The sequence below is a fragment of the Pteronotus mesoamericanus genome, unplaced genomic scaffold (genome assembly GCF_021234165.1).
Source record: "Pteronotus mesoamericanus isolate MK-2021 breed Mesoamerican mustached bat unplaced genomic scaffold, CSHL_Meso_final contig_105, whole genome shotgun sequence".
NCBI lineage: Eukaryota > Metazoa > Chordata > Mammalia > Chiroptera > Mormoopidae > Pteronotus > Pteronotus mesoamericanus.
In genome coordinates, this window is record NW_026555006.1 from 19,386,663 (window position 1) to 19,407,734 (window position 21,072).

Genomic DNA, 21,072 nt, shown 5'->3' on the forward strand with positions numbered 1-21,072 from the left:
GCCTCTGCAATAGATTTTCTTCCCATTAATCTAACACTGCATTTGTTTTTTTCAAGTTTACCTGTTCTTTGTTATTTTAAAACTTTTACATGACAGTTGTATGTTTTCCTTTAAATAAATGTTTAACTTTGAAGAAATAAGATTTTGTAATGGGTAAAATCTAAATAATTTTCCTGTGTGTAACTTAAAGAGAAAATGTTGTGTGGATCACAGAAATATGACAAAGATATTTGTTACAGGAACATATAATTGGGAGGAAGCAATGCTTTTCTTTTTCAGCTCTTTAAAGAAGTGGAATAAATATTTTCATAAGAAAGAAACATGTTTAATTTCCTATTTGGCAGGATAGACTGAATCTCAGTCTGATTATCTTATACAAACTATTGCAATATCCATTAAAAAGTCATTCTGTTAATGGCAACAAATGTGGAAGTGTTGCTTCCTTTACAAACGATAATATACTACTATAATAGTTATTATCTCATTACACAAGATAGCAAGCAGTTTTTGTTTTGTGTTTAAAAAAATTGTTTCTAATTTAAGATTGTTGTCCCCTGGATGCCAGTGGAAATTTTTAAAAATAAGTGCTTTTATTTTTTTACATGGTTACAATTGATCAGTTTGTTTAAGGTCTTCAATACAAATTTGATTTTTAGGATGGAATTAATGAAAAATACTATCATACATTTAAATATCAATACATGATTGATGTACCACCAATTTCTAGGTTTTTTTAGTAATGCTTACTCTAAGTACATAAGAAATAAAATGTGCATAACAAGTACATTTTTAAAGAAAAGAAAAATGGGCAGAGGACATGAAAAGGCATTTCTCCAAAAGGACATATAGATGGTCAATGGACATATGAAATGATGCTCGACATCACTGATCATCAGGGAAATACAAATAAAAACGAAAATGAGAAACCACCTCACACTAGTCAGAATGGCTATCATCAAAAAGTCAACAAATAACATATTGGCGAGGACAAGGCATAAAGGGAACTCTTCTGCATTGCTGGTGGTACTGCAGATGGGTGCACCCACTATCAACAACAATATGGTGATTCCTCAGAAAACTAAAATAGATACACCATTGTACCCAACAATTTCACTTCTGGGTATTTATCCTAAGAAATAAAAACACTAGTTTGAAAAGATAAATGCACCCCTATGTTAATTGTAGCATTATCTACAATAACCAAGATATGAAAACAGCCTGGTGTCCCCTATAAATGAATGTATAAAGAAGATGTAGTATATATTTATATATGAAGGAATATTATGCAACAATAAAAATTGAAATCTTGCCATTTGTGCCAACATGGGTAGATGTAGAAGGTATTATGCTAAGTGAAATAAACCAGGCAGAGAAAGACAAATGCTGCATTGTTTCACTTATAAATGGAATCTAAAAACGAAACAAAACAGAAAACAAAACAAAAACAAAACAAAACAAAACAAAACAAGAAAAGACTCATAGAAACAGACACCAAAGGGATGGTAACCAGAAAGATGGGGATGAGGAAATGGCTGGAAGGAGGAGGGTGAATGTAGTCAATAATATGATAAGTTTACATGGTGACAGATGATTACTAGAATTAGTGGAGTGATAACATTGTAAGGTATAGAAAGTTGAGTCACTATGCTGTACACGTGAAACTAATATAACCAATATGACTGTACACCAACAGTATTTAAATAAAAATAAATTAAAATTTTAAAAAAGAAAAAGAAAATAAGCTTGAGTTCTACATTCTTATTCTATGTTTCAAAGTTCAAATTTATTTTAAATTTTTATTACTGCATATCTGGTCACATATATTATTGCAAAGTCAAATAAGATTATTTCACATAGTTTTCTTTTCCTTCTTAAAGGTCACTGATGTTTGATATTGGGACTTTGGGGGATGAAAATATGATTATTTGGAATAATAAAAGGTGTGATAATAAAACTGTGCAATTGAAATTCTATTTAAGTTCTGAAATTTAAATTTTACTGCCATTTGTAACACAGCTACAAACACAATAGAAAGAGAAAGGACATTACTCTCAAAGCACCACAATAATCTCTAAAAATGTTCACTTGAGGAAGAAAAAGTCACATAAATGTTGACTGCTATTTGACCTTTGTTCTTCTAAGTGTCCTAAATTTTTCATGAAAATAGTCCTTTTTTTTATGCAGCCTTTTTGTTGGAAATCTTAATTTTAAGTCAATTAGCAGTCAAGTTTATAAAAGAAGACTGTGGGTTTTAAAAAATATGTATATAATATTATAGTTGATACGGTATTTTTTCCTATTACCTATTGATTATGTTTTTTAAATTATAGTTTATTGTCTATGCTATTACAGTTGTCCTGATTTTTCCCTTTTGCCTCCCTCCACCCAGCACACCTCACTCCTTCAGGCAATCCCCCCGACCATTGTTCATCATGTCCATGGATCTTTGTGTATAAGTTCTTTGGCTACTCCATTTCCTATACTGTAATTTACATCCCCATAACTCTTCTGTAACTACTTATTTGTACTTCTTAATCCCCTCACCTCTTTACCCATTCTCTCACTCCCTCCTCTCATCTGGCAACTGTCTGGTAACTATCTTCTCTTGCTGATTTTAAGAGTCTCTCTTTGTCTTTAACCTTTGGCATTTTAATTATGATGTGCCTTGGAGTGGGTCTCTTTGCATCCATCTTGTTTGGGATTCTCTGTGCTTCCTGGACTTGCATGTCTATTTCCTTCACCAAATTAGGGAAGTTTTCTTTTGCTGTTTTTTTCAGGTAGATTTCCAAATTCTTCTTCTTTTCTCCTTCTGGCCACCCCTCTGATGTGAATGTTGGACCTCTTCAAGTTTTCCCAGAGGCTGCTTACACTCTTCTCATTTTTTTGGATTCTTTTTTCTTCTTGTTCTAAATGGTAGTTTTTTGCTTTCTTATGTTCCAAATCATTGATTTAATTCTTGGTTTCATCTACTCTACTGTTGTTTCCTTGTAAATTGTTCTTTATTTCAATTAGGGTATTCTTCATTTCTGACTGGATCTTTTTTATGCTGCTGAGGTCCTCACAAAGTTCCTTGAGCATCCTTATAAACAGTGTTTTGAACTCTGCACCTGATAGATTGCCTATCTCCATTTTGTTTAGCTCTTTTGAGTTTTGATTTGTTCTTTTATTTGAGCCATGTTTCTTTGTCTTCTCATTTTGGCAGCTTTCCTGTGTTTGTTTCTACATATTAGGTAGAGCTGCTTTGACTCCATGTCTTGGTGGCGTGGCCTAATGTAGTAAGCGTCTTGTAGGGTCCAGTGGCACAGCCTCCCCTCAAGCTGGGTACTTGAGGCGCACTCTTTCTGTGGGCTGAGTATGCCCTCCTCTTGTAGTTGAGTCATGGGAGGGGTTTACACAGGCCAGGCAGCTGCAAGGGTTGGCTGTGGCTACTGACCACCAACCTCCACCCTCCGTGGAGGATCAGCTGTGCAGGGGCATTGTGGTGGTGCTCCAATGTGGTCTGTATCTGTCCACTGGGTACTCTGGGGTTTCCCAGGTGGTGCAGGCCAAGGTCAGTACCCACTTTTGTTTTTCCCAGGCAGCCTGCCTGAGCCATGAAGCCGTCTGAGATGGCTGATACTTGTGCTAAGCTTAGAAATTCCAAGGCGAAGGCAAGCTGTGAATCTAACCTAGCTGTTGCTAGGGCTCACTGAAGCCAGCTGTTGCTTGTTTGATCGGATTTAGGAGCCAAGACCAGCCATTCTTATGGAAAAGCAGCTTGGGTGGGCCATAAATTGGGTGGGGGAAAGCCCCTGGAGATCTCCAAGGTGGGTCAAACCAAGTTAGCCAAGTTGATGGAGTCTCAGATATGGCACCAGGTTGCCAGCTCTGCATGTGTGTGTAGGGGGGGGGTGGGGGGATGGTTTAGCAAAGGTACAATGGCCTCTGCTTGTTTTAATTCCAGACATTTCAGTTCCTCCCTGTATACCACTGGTATTTTTCAAGCTGCTGCCCCATTGCTGGACCTCAGAGGGAGTGAGTCTGACTAAACCTGTGTGTGGGTTCTTTAAGAGTAACTGGTTGGGCCTCCAACACCTGCTTCCACTGATTCGTTCACTGCTGGTTTTTGTAACCAGAAGTTGTGGGGCCTGGGCTGTTGCCCTAGTGTGGGTCTGGGACTCCTTGCTTCTGAGATATCCCTCCTGAATTTTCATTCATGTGGGTGTTGGACCAGTCTGTTCCATGTCTGTACCCCTCCTACCAGTCTGGATGGACGTGGTTTCTTTAATTCCATAGTTGTCAGACTTCCATTCAGCTTGATTTCTGATGTTCCTGAGTGATGGTTGTTCCATGTTTTATTTACTTTTTAATTATTTTTTTAAAGGTTTTTTAAATTTATTTTTTAGAGGGAGAGGAAGGAAGGGAGAGAAACGTGAATGTGTGGATGCCTCTCGCACATCCCCTACGGGGGACCGGGCCGGCAATCCAGGCATGAGCCCTAACTGGGAAATGAACCCACGACCCCTTGGTTTGCAGGCTGGCACTCAATCCACTGAGCCACACCAGCCAGGGTGGTTGTACTATATTTTAGTTGTAATTTTGATGTAGTTGTGCAAAGAGGCAAGCCATGTCTGCCTATGCTGCCATCTTGACCAGAAGTCGGTTTTTATTTTTTTTTAATTGCTAATAGGAAAGTACCAAATAGACTTTGCTAGTGTGTGACCAGAACAGGGTCTGCATATGTGCATTGGCAGGAAGCATATATTATCTTCCTACACATAATTGACTATCATTCTCTTTGCCCCAGTATACTGAAGTACTTTGTTGATGATTAGAATTGAAAACTGTTAATGACATAATGAAGCCAAATGTCAACTCCAAGTAACAAGATCATAGGACACATTTAAAAATCTTGATTTCTAAAGGTTAATTTTAAGACAAAGAGTCATTCATCGGTTTTATTTAAACTTAAAAAACACAAGGAGTAGATTGTCTACTGCTCAACCCAAAGAAATTTTTTTCTGAAGAACAGTTTAATGGCTTATTGGTGGAAGAAGTGCAAAAATATGAATATGTTAGTCATTCCAACACATCCTAATGTCTGCATTATTATAAAATGACTGAAAAGTTCTGAATGTTTCCGTTTACTTTCAATCAGCAATGTTTGTGCAAATTGGTAAATTTCCATAAGCCTCCAAGCGTAATGATCCAGAACTCTGAAATTTGAGCTACTGGCTGAGTAGGCATCCAAATAGAGGAGGAAAAAAAATGACAGAACCTCCAGCAAGTTCTTTAGTTCAGTGATACTCATTGTGTGAGCTATGGAGCAGTCCACACTAAGAGAAGCTCAGAAATTGTGTGTGAGGGATTAGAAACTTTTAGAGCCCTTTGACATTGCTGCTATTTTTAAGTGCATGATCAGTGGACTCATCTGTTAAATCTAATCGTAAGTAATTGAGCTTATTTTCTGTATATCTCCCTTTATATTTTCACTTCATTTTTGAAATTTATTTTATTGCACTTCATAAGTTAATATTGTACAATGGATGGGAAATCAAAACAAAAGAAAACAAAAAGATTTTTCACCACAGTGTGATAAGGACGGATCTAAATATTAACCACCTGGGGCCCTGAGTTATCTGTTACCCTTTATTCAGAATCCACCATGGAAGTGTCAGGGGATGACACTGAGAAATTGGATGCCTGGCTTCACAAATGTCAGCACTATGTAAAAATGCTAGTTAATAATTTTTTTATTTCATCCTTTCTTTCCATATTCATTAAGGTATATTATTTTAGGGAAGATGATGAAAAGTGAAATCTGAACTACATTGATTTTATTTACTTTTTAATTATTTTTTAAAGATTTTATTTATTTATTTTCAGAGAGAGCGGAAGGGAGGGAAACATCAATGTGTGGTTGCCTCTAGCACGCCCCATACTGGCAACCTGGCCAGCAACCCAGGCACGTGCCTGAGGTGGCGCGGGGCTCTGGATCTGAGTGTCCCTGTTTGGGCATGGGCAGAAGTGGAGGGCAACTCTGTCCTGCAGAGTACTTTCTGAGTCATCAAGGATAGGGAAATAAAATAAGTCGTCCCAGACATTTTTCTCTCAGTCTACCAGGGAAAAGGGTGGCAGTTCCCTCTATTGGAGAATGCCCTGAGCCCTTCTCTTGAAGTGGCTTTTATTGAGAGGCAAATGCACAGAGGTTTCGATGCAAAGCTCATCAATCAATGTTAAAAGGCTATGTTTACAGAAAACAAATAGAGATCATAGATAACAATTGAAGGACCCAAGAGATTTGCCTCAGGTTGGGATCTGTGAATAATGTAAATTTCCTCCCCAGCATGAGCCTGTTGCCATATCTTTTGAAGGAAGAACAACAATGCATGCTTCAAGTAACTTACTTCTAGGCCGGATTCCACCCGCCCCCCCACCCCTGCCCTGGGAACTGCCCAATACAGTTTAGGGCTGTCTCCAGTATTGTTTCAAGGCTGAGCCAGTCAGGTGGGGCAGAGCTGCCAAGAGATAAGGAGACCTCTTTCAGATAGAATGAGAACTCAGGCCATATCAAAGCTGAGGGTTAAGGGTCTTTTTCCCCTTTTCTGTGTCCGCCAAGTCCTTCCCTGATGGCCCCATGCAGCTGTGGTTGCGTTAGGTTGCCCCTGCCGTCGAGGGGTCTTACCTGTCATTGACTAACCAGCCATCCTTCAGGGCTGAAGTGAGGGAGGCAGGGGCTGAACCCCTGCCAGGGGGACAGGTTTTGTTTCTTCAGTGATCTATTTTCCCAAGGTCTCCTTGCTTAGCTCCAGCCTTGGGGCCATCTCACCTGTTGGTAAGGATACAGTCCCTGAAACCAGGCAGGATGGTTCCCAACATGTACCCTGACTGGGAATTGAACCAGTGATCCCTTGGTTTGCAGGCTGGTACTCAATCCACTGAGCCACACTAACTCAGCTATCATATTTTTGTAATGTCAGTTGTCTCCCTGGCAGGGTTGCTTTGAAGGCCATGGCTGGTAGGTTATGAAGAGTGCCTAAAACATAGTAGGTGCTCAACAAAGGGAGAAAGGTTGGCCTTTTACCATTCTTTCTCCTCTGAACACAACATATAAAGCTCAAAGTTTTTAAATGCATGGCTGAATCTGGCTCAGATAATCCTAATCGACAGTTTTGACAAATGTATATTGATCTTTTAATAACATCTTTTCAGGGGGAAACCTATATATTTTTTGCTTTTATAAAACTTTTTATGAGTACAGATTGCTATGAATAAATGCTTTTTAAAGCATTTTACAACCAAAGGAAAAATATAAATCGTGTAGGTATTTTTCTCTACCTCTCTACCTGCTGATTCCTACAGGAAAGCTGTGACAATGGACAAGGGGATAATATCATAAGCCATTATTATCTCTATCAATGAAATGATTTATAATAATCATGGGGCAAGCTGCGTTTTAATGATGAAGTCATCCTGTATAATTTGTAAAAGCAACATATGGTGATACACCACTTCCTACTGTTTTACATTTATTTATAGCTCAATTATCTGTTGTTATTGTTAAAGAGGTTGTTTTGAGATTGAACAGTAACTGAGCTAAACTGATGGCAAAAAAAATTCTGTAAAAATGCTTTCAGCTTATTTTGTTATACATCTCATTGCAACCCAAATCTCTATGATTTGAATAAGTAGTTTGTGTTTGACTTATAGATTAAATACAGTATTTAATTTCATTTTCTATTTGCATACAGAAAAGTTTGTATATCTGGTGCCATTAGTAGCATGATTGCATTGTTAGATCTAGTCAAGGACTAGTCAAAGCATAAATTAGCCAAAGAATAAATTAGGCTTGTTTGAGAACATTTCTTGTCTGCTGCTAAAATACTGTTTCTGAAATTATTATGGTGGGTAATGACCACAAAAGTGTTAATGCCCTCAGAATGTACCTCACTTACTTCCTCAATGACTCATTGTAAATGTACATAGTCATATTTTCAATTTTTCCCTTGAATTCCCTTTAGTTTGAACACTATAATAAATACTAGTGTTTTTTTTTAATCTTTTAAGAGTGTGTGTTCATGTGTGTGATACAATTAGGTTACATACTTCTTAACAGTAGTTTAATGATAGTTACTTTGAGAGTTAGAGAATTGATTTGTTTTTCCTAAGTTGCCTTTGTTTATAGTTATTTGATATCCTATCAAATTATTTTCATTTAAAGCAAAAAACAATTAATAGCACAGTGTTTGAATGATGTGGGAAGGCACTGGATAAATATTTCTTTGAAGAACATTTTGGCAGACTGAAAATGATCCAAACTAAGTTTTGGTGTCCTACATTCATAGTGCTGTTAGAAAATTACTCTTCATAGTAATATATTGTGTTGTTTTAGCTTCCGTACAAGTTAACTTCAGGAGAAGCAACAGACTTTGTTATAAAAGGACACATCATCGAATATACTACTACTTAAGAAAAGAAAAATGCCTTAGTGGGGCATTATGGTATTAACAATACTACCTACTGAATGACAAAATTACCACTCTTTAAATTAGAATACTCTTGATAATTTTGTGTTGTGGAAGTGTTTAATATATTAGGTAAATGATCTATAAAACCTTCAAAGTTTATGTAACATCCCCCAAAACATAAGAGGGTTTTGTTAAATAGGTAGCAACATCAGTGATCCATGCTCATTATTAAAATGAGTAAATAAACAAATTAGTTAACTTTTGTAAGGCATTTAAAATCTATGTTATTTGTTTAAGCTATGTTCTGCCAGAAGCAAAGGAATGGTCATCATTTGGTGCAAAAAAATGACATTTAAGGTTCCATACACTTTTTTGTTCCTTGTGCCAAGTAAGGGACCAAACCAGAGTTATGGCCTGTAGTAGTCCTTGTACTACTACTTGTGCCTTGTACTACAGTAGTGCCTTGGTAGTAGTTCAGCTTTAATTTAGTTATCTTCATAGCCAATTGGAAACCAATTCACTTGAAGTTGAGTACAATGTGTATGTTTACCCTCTCCTTGGGGGAAGGGCTTGGTCCGCATGTGGAAATAGGAGTAAGCGATAAACTTGGGTCTTGTGTTCTGCTTCCTGTGACCTCAGGAAGGTGTTTAGCATACTAAACTTCCACTAGGGAAGCTTGACCAAGTAGGTGAGAACCTTCTCCCTGCAAGCTGAACCCCTCTCACCCTGGGTTCCAGTCATCGTGCATCAAACTAGCTGTGGCCGAGGCCAAGCTAGCAGCCTGGAAATCCATGCAGACTGTGGCCACTTTTGGCCTAGACAGCCACAGTGTTGCTTAAGGAATTTTTAAAAAACTAGTAAAATTTAATTTTTTAGAGCAGTTTTAGATTCACAACAAAATTGAGCTGGCAGTACAGAGAATTACTATAAACTTTATTTCCCCCACTAAATACCCACAACCTGTCCCATTATCAATATCCTGTACCACAGTGGTACATTTATTATAATCAATGAACTACACCAATGTGAGCATTCAATGTTCACAGTTTACATTTAGGTGTTATACATTCTATAGATTTGGGCAAATGTACTCACCATTGTAGTATCATATAGAATAGTTTCAGTGCCCTAAAAATCCTCTGTTCTCTGCCTATTCACTGCCCTTCCACCTCAACCCTTGACAACAACTGATCCTTTTATTGTCTCAATAGTTGTGCCTTTTCCAGAATGTCATATAGTTGGAATCGGATACTATGCAGCATTTTTATATTGGCTTCTTTCATTAAGTAAGATGCATTTAGGTTTCTGTGTCTTTTCATGACTTGGTACCTATTTCTTTTTAGTGCTGAATAATATGCCATTGTCTGGATGTACCACAGTTTATTTATCCACTCACCAACTGAAAGGCCTCTTGGTTTCTTCCAAGTTTTAGTAAAAATGAATAAATCTGCTATAAACATTTGTGAAAAGGGCTTTGTGTGGACATAAGTTTTTGGTTCCTTTGACTAAATACCATGGTATGCAACTGCTAGATTGAAAGTATGTTTAATTTTGTATGAAACTGTCAAGCTGTCTTCCAAATTAGCTGTACCATTTTGTCTTCTTATATTATTAAATTAGAATTCCTGTTGCTCCACATTCTCACTAACATTTGATGTTGTCAGTGTTTTTGCTTTTGGCCCTAATAGGCAGGTGGTGGTATTGTTTTAATGTCTAAGGCATTTTCAAAGGATAATAATATTCTAAAAAGTTAAGGCTTCCATAGGAGAACGAAAATCTGCCGAAAGATTCCTAAGTCTGTAAAAGAAAGCCTTTTTTACAGTAAGATTTATTTTAAAGGAAATTGCTCTAATTATAGAGTAGTTGAAAAAATTAGTAGAAGAAAAGGAGAGTGAAAATTCTAACAACTCCTTATTATCAACTTAACTCCTTTACAAATGCTCAGTCCTATAAAAAGAGGCATTTTTGGCTTTCGTTTTTCTGGTTGTGGCCATTGGTTACCTAAATGTATTTGTCAAAAACTCCACCATAGACAATAACTATGTAGAGAATAAACTCATGGAGGGTAAAAGGGTACATCTTATGGCAATACTTCTAGTCTATATTTAAATTTATGTTGCCTTTTTCTTAAGATGATTGCAACCCTTTTGAGATGATAATTTAGCAATGAAACTTTACAAATAGTAATGAGCTAACTGGACTATTTATGAATATGGCACATGATAGTTACTATTGAATTGCTATAGGTTTGATTTCAAAAATACTACACATAAAGACTAAAGAAGCAGCGCTGGCTGGTGTGGCTCAGTGGATTGACTGCTGGCCTGCAAACCAAAGGGTCACTGGTTCGATTCCCAGTCAGGGCACATGCCTGGGTTGTGGGCCAAGTCTCCAGTGGGGGGCACATGACAGACAATCACACACTGACGTTTCTCTCTCTCCTTCTCTCCCTCCCTACATCTCTCTCTAAAAATAAATGAATAAAATCTTTAAAAAAGACTAAATATGCAAATCATGGTATTACTATTGTCATTTTATACCTCATAGTCTTATTAAACAAACTCACCATGGGGAATCAAAGTATTATTACTGTATTAAAGTACCCAGTATAAACTGAAATTTAGCACAAGAATTAAAAATATATATAAGATAGCTTTTTATTCAAGTAACACATACTTATTAATTATTTAGTCCTTTGGCTAGAAACAAAACAAGGAAACTAATATTCTGGACTTACTTTTCATTTGAGAAGAAGGTGCATACTGGGTTAACAAAATGCAATTACATTTTATAGCTATAAAATTATTTCAACAGGATCATTAATCGCCCTCATAATATAACAGGTAAAGTTTACTGCTAGCAACAGCTTATTTTGTGATAATCACATGGGAGCATTTTTCCTAAACTCTAATTTCTATAGATATTGGCTCAATTTATCAGGATTTCCCATTATTGTGTTTTTAAGTAAGGCATTAAATTATTACTCAAACACAATGGTATCTGAATCTTATGTATTAGAAACTGAATAAACAGAAACAAAATTTTATCTCATTCTAGTGAAAATGACATTTTTTTCTCTAAAAGAATCCTACAGGAGGCCCAAATTTATTTGCATTGTTCTCTGCTGTATAATTAATTAATCCAAAAGAAGCATTTATTAACTTGATTTTTAAAAGCCTGCTTAACTTTAAATTTTTAAGTTCGCTCTTAAGATTGCAATTATGTACCATGTAGAAGCAAAAGAAATTGATGTAGGACTCAAAATATACATAATAAGAACATGTGCTTCCAGTTATGGGGGGAAAAAAATATACCGTATTTCTCTCTCTCTTTCTCTCTCCTTTTCTCTTTATAGATATATAAGGGATAGTGTAGTAGAAAGGAAATTAAATTGGATGTTGTATTAGTTTCCTATTGTGGCTGTATTACCACAAATGTAATTATTTAAAACAACACAAATTTATGTTTCTACATTTCTGTAGTCCAGAAGTCCAAAATGAAGCTCAATGTATTGGCAGGGCTGCCTTTCTTTCTGGAGGCTCTAGGAGAAAATCTGTTTTCTTGGCTTTTTAAATAGTATTAAAATAAGATTATAAGAATAAATGAAGTATTTGAATAATAGTTTAATATGATATCATGTCTTAAAATTATACTTCCAAAGGTCATAATTAGATAAGAGTTAATGTGATTCAGAGTCTGGCCATTTGTATTATGCTTTCAAATTTAAAATCTTTTAAGATTAAATCCCTAATAAAGGTTAAAATACAAGTTCTTCTGTCTCAAATAATTGGTACTAAATAGAGATTTAATGTCTCTACTGAGCCATTTTCTTCCTGCAACCTGAAATCTGGTAAATAAAAGTTCCTTGTTTGCATTCCCTGTAGATGTTGACCTAAAGAGTCACATATGGTGAGAGCATTGCCGAAGTAGGAACCCTGTGATTTTTACAAAGTTTCAGCCAACAGTTTCCTGATATCAGCAATAGGTTCAACAGACAGAAGAACAAGTGACTCTCCTGAAATCCTATGACCTCAATAGAGTGTGAAAGTAAATGAATGCATTCCTTAAGAGAGATAGTGTGGTTGAAGCAGCAGATATTTACAATTTGTCTGGCAGTTCTCAATAATAGGAAATTACACGGATTCAATGCCTAAATAAAATTAATTGTCTGTTTGTCAAATATAGTAAATATAATGAGTTATATGTAAGTGACAATTCATATATAGATTTGATACAGGTGGTTCATGCTCTGCTATATTTTGGTGAATCATATCAATCACTCTAATGTCCTAGAATTTATAAGATTTGCAAACATGTCATTTTAAAAATAAAATGCAGGAAGGTACTATACAATGATTATTAGAAAACTGACCCTGGAATTATATCATCTTGTTTTAAATATAATTCATTCCATCACTCATTGATAGGTTATTTTACCTGTCTGCAAAATGAGCAAAATAATAGTCTAGCAAATAACCTGCAATTGTTAAACATTCAAACCTATTAACTTACTCTGACTCTATATGAGTTGATTTTATTGTAGATGTTTTTAGAGTTATATGACACTCAAATTCATGCTCAAGAAAAAAAAATTCATACATTTTTCTTGCAATAAAAGAAGCCAAAAAAAGGTAGATTTTATGTCCCAGTTTTAAACTAACATCAACTTTTAGCCTTAAAGCTTCAAGAAAAAGTCCTATTTTGTTAAGTGGAAATTTTATGTAAAAATATTCAAAGAAGTCAGCATAGAGTTTAAGGTATTTTAAATTTTTATTAACTAAATATGTGCATTATAGAATTTGAAAATTTCATTTTGTTAAACCTTTACTTTTACGTTACACTTAGCTTTTATTTTTATGGAATACAAATTTAAAGAAATATTTGCTTCTGTAAATGGACTTCAAGTAGTGCCATGTGTATATTCTTTCTGATGCCAGGCATAAATATATTCAACACCCAACACAGTATCCAAGTAGGAGGTAGGATTCATAGTTTCTAGTGTGAAAATTTTTCCAAGTGTGCATCCTTTGCCAATTCATCACATCAGGATGTCAGTGAAGAGTCATTTTATAGTAGGGATTAGACATCAATATCTAAGTACTTCATCAGAATATTGAGATTTGAAGTGGGGAAAATGGTCATTTTAGTGTGACTTATTCCCAGTTATCAAATGAGTTACCTGGATATTATCTTTGTACCCTGTGCATCCTTTGCATGTCTTTTTGATCAGGCTGTGACTCTCACTCTCTTATCCATTCCTAATATTGATTTTCTTTTATTGTTTTGTCAGTTTATGCTTTATCCATCTTCTTAATATGATAATTCTAGAAAGGTAAATGTGATTAATTCCACTGTTGTTAAAGAATTATTCCCTCCAAACACAGGGCAAATTTGCATTTAGGAAAGGATAACGTTGCAGAGCTCATGGAATGCCGTTGGTACAGGGGGCTCTGGTTTTTTAAGCTGTTTTGGTATGTGATAACCTTGAAATATGTGGGGCTCCTCAGATTCTGTCCCTCCCCCATAGGATATGTAGCAGTGGGACTTAATGTTCAGATGAAGAAAAAAGAAATGAAATAAGGAATGTGGGAGAGAAACTATGACAGAAATTCTTCTTCCTTATTATTAGTAAGCTACTTTACAGAGTTGTACCAGTCTAAACACCAGAGTGAAAGGGTAAATTATGGAGTTATCATGATACCTCATGGGATTACCTATGAGTTTTTACTACAGGTTACGAGATGACACAGCATGCTTTTTCTTAGAGCATAGCCATTATTTCTTGTCTTCATAGGGTACAAAACGTTGCTTTAACCTGCCATGGCACCTCTTTAGCTTTGAGCTGGGAAAAGAAAATATGTTCTCTGAACTGTGTATCCTCCTGATGAAATTGTGGCTGTAAACTTAAACTTTATGTTGCCATTATTGGTCATTTTTAGTGAAAAATGAAACCTTTCTATGGAGAATCAATAGCACTTTGGGTCTAACCAGAAAATGTAATTGCGCAATACTGAGATTGGAACAAGTGTCTTGTATATTATGTTGATTATTGTAAAATCAAAGTTGCGTTAATTATGCACTTTGGGATGAAAATCCTCTTGATGTATGAGACTTCTGAAAAGGCTTCCTTTCTGTTATTTATTTGTTATGTGCATAGTCCAGTTTTTAACTCATTTAACTCACGAAAAGAAATTCAGCCCGCAGTTTTGTTGTGCTAGCTTACCATGTCAGGTTTCACCTAATCTGCAGTAATGTTTTCAGAAATTAATCGGGACTACTTGGCCTGTGTCAGAACATAATATTTCACAAATAGTATTCTGTCAACATAAAAATAGATGGCTGGCTCAGTTTATGTTTCATTTCTCCTTATTCTTTTGATAACCCCCAGATCATTTCAGGAGTACACCTAATTATTATCTGTTGTATGTACTTTTCTCACACTGTGGGTCCTTTCTTTAGCTTCTGAATACTTTTCTTAATTTATTCAATTATGCCTTCAAATGTACATTGTGTAAGATAACATATAGCACTTATATTCAATAATGCTAATTTATGGACATTTATACAATTTTTTTGTAATGGATTTCTGATGTAATGCTGGATTTATTACATGCTTTGTGGGTTTGTTTGTTTTAATGCATTTTCATTATAGCGAGGCTGACCACATATTTTATTGTCCACAACAGAATACTTTGGATTGAAAGGGAAAGTTATTAATAATTATGTCATATCAATAGATACAAATTGGACCTGTCCTGGGAAAGCTGTATCCCATGGACCAAATCCAGGCCAACACCTGCTTTTGAACAGCTCAGACTAAGAATGATTTTTACATTTTTCAATGGTTCGAATAAATCAAGGAAGGAATAATTTCTCATGATGTGATAATTATATAAAGTAATTTGAGTGTTCATAAATAAAGTTTTTTTGGAACACAGTCACATCAAATCATGTATAAGTGGCCTATGGCAGTTTTCATACTGCAATGGCGGAGTCGAATGGCTGCAGCGCTGCTGTCTGTAAAGCTGACCTGAACTGTGTCATTATTGATCCTCTCCACCGCCTTTCGGTTAGGTTGGCTCTGTCAGGAGGCACGTGTCGAATATTTTTAAGAACTACACGAAATACAAAAATCATGCATATTAGAAATTAAGTTAATTGGAATTTAAATTATGAGTAGGATAACAACAAATATATAGTCCTTGTACCTTTTGTTCACCAATTAGATGCCCAGATGTTGACTTTTTTGAAATGTGGCACAGTTAGCAAATAGCAACCAGGATAAGCTAGAAGCCTGTTAGGAATGAGGTCTGTATTGGTATTCTCTTGGTACTAAAAATGTGCCATTCATATCTTCTCTTTTGTAACAATAATTACATATAATAATGTTATGTTTTAGTTTTAGAAAGAACCCTTCATGTATAGAATACTGTAAAACTATTCAGTTCATATGTCAATGCTAATTAAAACCCATCTAGAATTCATTAAATCTGTATCAACTGTTTCACATCCCTTACAGCGGTGCACCTTTACCTGAATAACATTGCACTCTCCATTTTTTCCCTTTTCAGTTTTTGTTGTCTAATTAACAGAAATCATCAATTTGGAGGGATGAATTAAAAATGGAATAAATACTATAGTCTTTGTATAATTCTCTAAAGCTTTTTATGCCATAATCAAGGTGAAGAAAAAAGGCTTATTGCAAATGTCCTGAGCTGACAGAATTATGTATTTAGAATCATTAAGCCTGTGGTGACCAGTGAAAATAAAATGTATAATGAGGATAAAATAAAATGGATGATAGAATCTAAGCACAACAAATTCCAGTTCCCTGCAGAATGATTCAAAGGGGGGAAAAACCCATCTAACTCCAGTTTCTAAGTCCATGCTAGTCACAGGGAAATAAAACTAATTACTTTAAAGAAATTAGCAAGAAAAATTACTAAGTAAGATGTTTCACGATTTCATCCAATTTGTAGTGTGGTGATAGAAATTTGTTGAAGTGGTTCTAGTAGACATTATACATATGTATGTTAAAGAATATTGAGTCTTTTGTTATTCAGAGAAAATTAAAAAAAATTGTGAAAGGCTGAGTAATGAAGAACATATATGTCTTCCAGGAGGGCTGAAATATGACAAACACTGTGTCTTTACATCAATACCAAAGTATTAGTTCTCCTTCAATTTCAGAAGAAAACTTCAAGAAGATGTCCATAGACAAAAGCCTGACTGCTATGGATATGTCTTAGTCCATTTAGGCAAATTACCATAGACTTGGATTTTAAATGAAAAACATCTATTGTTTTACAGTTCCAGGGGCTGGGAAGCCTAACCAATATCAAGTTGTCGAAAGAGTCAAAGTCTGGTGAGAACTGCTTCTTGGTTCATAGATGGCAGGCTTCTTGCTGTGTCCTCAGGTGTTGGAAAGGGTGAGAGAGCTAGCTTTCTGTGGTCTCTTTTATAAGACACTAATCTCATTCATGAGGGTTCTGCCTAAGGACCTTTACCTCCTAATACTATCACATTGGGGATTAGGATTTCAGCATTTGAATTTGGGAGACACAAACTTTCATTCCATATCAGGGTGATAACCCTGAAAGTGATTCACAATGAAACCATTGCCTTAACTTTGCACAGGTTATTTATTAGAGATTAAAACTAATACTTAAGAGGTTAAAATAATGATTAGAGGCTAAAACTAGAGGTAATGGCCTAATTATTCCTTTAAGAGATTTGTCCTGAGAGGCCTCTGTCAAAACTTTTTAGGATATTTAAGTTATTGGTATTTATTTTCTACTCCTGGTTCTGTCATTAGCCATAAGGAAAAAATTATTTGTATGTGAAATCTCCTAGTAAGCTCACATTTTTATTCGTGTCTTGAATTCTCTTCATAGCTGAAATTCTGCAGGGAACTGGAATTTGTTGTGCTTTAATGGGGAAAACTATTTCAGAACTTGATGCAATGAACAACACCACACTGAAGCCTCTGTCTGAATCCTAGAATTGCTCCTGGGACTTCTTCATGAAAAGAATCTATACACTAGTCATTCATGTACAAATTAAAGATATAACTTAACTCGATCATTTTGTACTTTTACCAAAGAAAAACAAATTTTCTTAGGAAACATGTTTCTTCTGATGCTTAAACATCTCATTAATGACACATAGTTGATCTCAGGGATATTGTGAGTTATTAGTTAATTTCTTAAAAATTTATAAGAATGCATTCCTATCTTCTACTTCCCAGCATCTTGAACATTAACCAAGTTTAGTATGGGTATATAACACTGCAAACTGCCTTTTGTGAGCTAAAATGAGAAGCATATTCAAAGGACATGATTCTAAACCTATGCCAAAAAAAGATAGACCTGAATGAGTTTTAAATTTCTTCAAATTATACTATTTGTTGCTTATTTTTCACTTTAGGAAGTCAAGCTGCTGATAAGAGCAAGAGTTCTCCAAAAAAGGAATTCTCATAACCACTATATATTTCATAAAATTCTAAATTTTTTTTGTCGTCATCATCTTCTCTAGCATATTACCTGGAAACAAGAAAAAAAAAAAGTCCACTCTCCAGATAGTAACAACCCTTCCAACTTAATAATTGTGGCGTCAATTGGCTGCTAATCAGCTGGATTTCCTTTCTGCTGAATCCACACTAGACATCATTTCTAAGTCTTTTTTGAATTTGAGTGTGGTCACATGACTGATGCCTGTCTCACTAGACCATAGATTGTGAGTAGAGTGGTGTATCCTACTTTTAGCCTGGCTCAAAAAAATCAAAGTGAACAAAGTACAGGAATTTTGGAGTTGAAAAGGATGGAAAATGGCTGTCACTACATTTTATAAATTGAAAATAAAATTAAAGTAGCTTTGGAGAATCCAGCAGCCTATGGCAAATATTAGATCAAGGGTGCAGCATTCTTACTGAAGCAGGAATCAGACTTCCAAAGCCTCTACAGCCCCAAAGGAGGTCCTGATCTCCCACATCAATTTCAGGCGTGGTGATAGAGACCACAGGTGTTTCCACAGAGTAAAGGAAGTGTCCAGGGGGAAAAACAGGTAAAGAAGATGTTCTGAGAAATTAAATTCAGAGGCTAATGAAGAAATATCCCCCTCCTCATGTATAAGGATCCTTCAAAATGTCTGCCTTGCAAGATTTCATAAATCCTTACTTTCCATAGTCACTTTATAATTTTTTTCTGAATAAAGCTTTTATAGTAGTTATTTTTTATGACATTTGTAAATTGGGTATGTGTATGTTTTCAGAATAAAGAATGAAAATATCTTGATTTCTATTCACAAGGTTATGAATTCATAAGGAGCCGTATTGAGGTTTACTGGAAAATTTTTGCATCACCAGAAGATACTGAACTACTAGCCAGATGCAATGACTGGGCAGGACTTTAGGGAAGTGAAAGAATGAGTTCTATATGTGGGAACAAAACTAAAGTGAATATTTAGTGACTACAAGAAAAGACTATGGCAAAAACTAACTAAATTTAACAAAAATCATTTCTTCTTTCTCTTTGGTTCATGTTTTCTACCCTTCCTTTACACAGTTTGGGGCCAAAGTCAGAGTGCTAGCTGAGGAATCCCTCTCAACTCCAAAATTCCTGTATTTTATTTTATTCACTTAGATATGCCATGTCAAAGCCTAGCTCATAAAGTCTTCCCAGACATTTTTCTCTCCTTTTGCTTTGCAGTTGGTGTTGAACGGCTGAGTTGACTAAAGAAGCCACATTTTGAAGATGACAGAGGCTTATCAGCTTTGGTTCTAGAATACCTGTATGGAGGAATGTACCACTCACCTCAGCCTTGTTAGTATTTGGCTTTTGCATAGATGAGAAATAAACTTCAATTGAGATAAACCACTGAGATTTCAGTATTTACCTGTTATGTAAGTTAGGGTAGCTAAAAAAATACTAATCAAAATACATAGCTTTTAAAAGTCCCACTGGAAATAGTATTTTTTTTTTTAAGATTAAGAAATCCAATATAACATATTGCTGATTTTAATTGAGATCGTGTTTGAAATTGTAAAATTTTAGGTTATGTTATTATCTTAACAACTAAACAACTATTCTGTTTTCAATAGCACCACTTTTATAGCCATGGAAAGCCAAGAGAACCATTTCTAAACATTCCAATGAAAATATTTGGTATGAATTTTTGGAAGGAAACAGAATATGAAATTGCAAAAATCACAATATTGCATACAACATCGACCATTTGTGTATTAGCAAGTCTTCAGTAGAGGGAATAATCCTAATTAGAAATACCAAGACAAATAAAGTCCACGAACAAGGTTAAAATTGGGTTAGTTTTTAGGGAAAATAGAAGAAAGAGTGGGAAACATTCTTTCATGGCAAGAATGCTGGCAGTCGTTAAGGTTCAGCTTCAGAACTTCCACCATCTCAACTTTGCAGCTGGAATTCTAATGTGGGAAGAAATCAGTGGAGATTTTGGGACAGGGATCTGTGCCTTGGTTTATTACTCCTTTCCCCCTCCCAGTTGAAAGGGCCTCTGATTTGGCAAGAAATACACATATTTGTACTGCCTTTTTAGTAATTTCCTCAGAACACAGGTGAGTAAATATTCAGTATTGATATTGATTTATATAATCCTGAATCCTTATGTTGTGTATTATTCATTTATTTAACAACTATTATGTGTCAGGCACAACTTCTAAATCTTAAAGGTATAGCCATGAACAAAATATTTTTAAAAAATCTTTACTATCATGGAGCACACTCTGATGGGAAAGACAGAAACTATAAAACTATAAATGGCTAAATAACAGTGTTAGTTAAAAAATGCTAAAGAGAAAAGCAAAAGAGAGAGAGGAAATACAAATAGTTGGGATAGAAATTACAATTTTAAAGAGACTAAGGTTTCAATGGAAAGATAAAATTTGAGGAAAGACCAAGAGGAAAGTACAGACCTTTCCACACTGATATGAAGGCAAGTTCACTCCAAGCAGAAGGAAGGGCAAGTGCGAATGCTGAATTGGGAGCATGCTTGACATATGTGAGGAATAGTAAGGAGGCTTGTGAGATTGGAGTCAAATGAATGTCGGGGAAGAGCTGTAGGGGGACATTTATTGCAATTAACAGTCAGCCTGAAACTCAATTTAATCAGCAAGATCTCAATTTAATGCCACCTTTTCTGTGAAGTCTTTCTTGCCTTCTTCATACAATTAATTGCTGTGTCTTTTGTGTATTACAAACACTTCATATATATACTTGCAATATTTTTGTTGTTATACTATGTTGCAACATTTATATGATGTGTGTTGTAGTCACTTAGGTTTCCAACTCTTTCCTTACATTAGGAGTCCCTTATCCTTGTATAACAACACAGAGTATTGGTAAAAGTATGCACTCATAAACATCTGGTGAATGAATGAGTAATAAATCATAAGTCAGTCTATATTATATATGGCAATGAAAAAGGGTTAAGGATTACTAGCAAGTATGGGATTCTCATTAACTTTTCTGAAGATCTAAAGCCTGGTAGATTAGGGAAATAATGACACCTATTTTTCTGTTTATAGCCACACACTGTCATGTTTATTATGAGATGAAAGACCTACAAAATAATTGATAATGAATGTGCCATACAA